General features: G+C 32.1%; 1 long non-coding RNA gene across 2 annotated transcripts; it reads right to left on the reverse strand.

Annotated features, from left to right (window-relative positions):
• Positions 1-263: 263 nt before the first annotated feature.
• Positions 264-2,023, reverse strand: LOC141659671 (uncharacterized). Of its 2 annotated transcripts, none has more exons than XR_012549859.1 (4): positions 1,732-2,023; positions 1,401-1,507; positions 1,015-1,093; positions 264-603 (listed from the first exon to the last, which is right to left on the reverse strand). It is a non-coding gene; the product is annotated as an uncharacterized LOC141659671 (long non-coding RNA). The 2 variants fall into 2 exon arrangements; XR_012549860.1 differs by having other exon boundaries at positions 1,011-1,093.

Genomic DNA, 2,023 nt, shown 5'->3' on the forward strand with positions numbered 1-2,023 from the left:
AAAAAGACCCTTGTTTACCCATGTAATAATTAAACATTGTATGCATACGGTATTACGCGTATCTAGGTACACAAAAAGTAATTTCCCTTTTCAATTTCCTATTCCCGATGTAAGTACTCAAGAGTTAAAAGATACTTACAGCAAAAGTTAACCCAAATAAGGAATTACAAGATTTTCCACTAACTCACTGTTAAATAAAAATACTGAAAAAGCATTTATTTCGAATAAATTCAAAATAATCAATGAAATAGAATAGTCAATCAAAGTTTAACCATTATCAGTATTTAATCACAACTATTAGGATTTATCAGTCAACACTAGTTTGACAAATATCAGAATTTAACAACTATTGTTAGGATCTATTAGTCAATACAAGTTTAAACTAATATCAGAGCATATACGCATAATTAAAACTACCAATACAATCTTTTAGACTTGGCCAAATATAAAATGCAATATCTAAAATGGACTAAACGTGTGAATTTAACAACAGTTTGGTTGCTTCTCCGCTATTCTGGCCAATAGACCCTTGCTCTGATGCCTCGACATGCACTTTACCTTTGCCACTGTTCTGCCTTATGGAAACTCCATCTCTTAATGCTTCTGCTGCAACATATTACAAATTAGTGCCATATAATAAAACCCCAAAACAACAGTAGTAAAAATAAAATCAGAAGTCTCACAGACTTGCAACAGCGCAAATAGAAACTGTTCTGAGAACTTGATCTTTCTAAGTTCAGAAGTTTATATGCTTGGTAGTATATTTCATCTTTAAATATCTATACCTAACTGCAAATATAAACTATCCTTATCTCAATGGCCACAAATAACCTACTAATATTTGTTGATATGACTACTGTATCTGTTGGTGACAGAGTTACAATCCTGGAATTTCCACAACCAGTTTGACAGTATTATAATGATACCAACAGAAACAATATGTTTAATGTATCCTCAAACAATCATATAAATTTTAATAAGGAATAGGGTAATAAAAGTAAAGATATTACCTACTTTGATTTGTCGTTAATAATTGTAGACAACGATGGCCTGAACACTTTCTCTCGAAGTGTTTCGATGAATGAATTTTGACCTACAAAGTTAATAGCTACTTAAGTGACAGAATCACGAGAAAGTATTGACTCTTGAAAAATGTAACTTAACTAATGTCAAGCACAAGCATAATTTTCAAGCGCTCAGGAAAAACCATCTTCGAATCTTCTTCACCAACTATAGAGCTATCCATACAGGCAAATTTTATAATTTTGTATAAAAATTTCTACAAACAAGTGCTTGTACTCCCCATTCGCAAGCTTGCAAAGTTGATTAAAGTTATTTGCACTGATTTGAATATTTAAAATGTAATGTGCATAGAAACAATTCCAAAACGATAAGCTTACCCAGGATTTGAGCCTTCAACTGCACTGACCCAATCATCATGCAAGGAAGGCTCGTCTTCTTTTCGTGGGATCACACCTTTAATGTATTCAATCTCTAACACTTTCTCCTGTATAGTAGCACAAGTACTAGTTGAGAATGGATTACACAAAACATAATAATTACAAGTCAAGCAAGATATAATTTCCAAATTTAGTTTATAAATTAATAACAAAAGGTCATTTTAATCACTTGAATTGGTATTACTATCCTCTTATTGTAGCAAAATATACTATAAGGGTATAACAACTATAAAACAAAAACACAGTAAAAAGACAAGTAAAGAAACCGTACAACAGTGATACCCTTAGCAAGCAGAAATTGTCCAATAGACATACGGACCAACTCGCCTTGAATCAAAAAATCAAAAGCCTCATGTTTCCATTCAGCAACCACCTCTTCTGCTTATGCACAAATTAAATTACATTACATATACTTGAACCAAGTAACTCAAAGCATGCGCAATTCACAAATTTATACAGAAATTGATAATTTGTGCAATAAAGAATTAAGAGAGAGAGAGAGAGATATATGGGGGATCGGTTGTGTGTAATTAGATGTGTGATGTTTGTAGGGTTAGTGTGAA

Source organism: Apium graveolens, chromosome 5 (assembly GCF_009905375.1).
Source record: "Apium graveolens cultivar Ventura chromosome 5, ASM990537v1, whole genome shotgun sequence".
Taxonomy (NCBI): Eukaryota; Viridiplantae; Streptophyta; class Magnoliopsida; order Apiales; family Apiaceae; genus Apium; species Apium graveolens.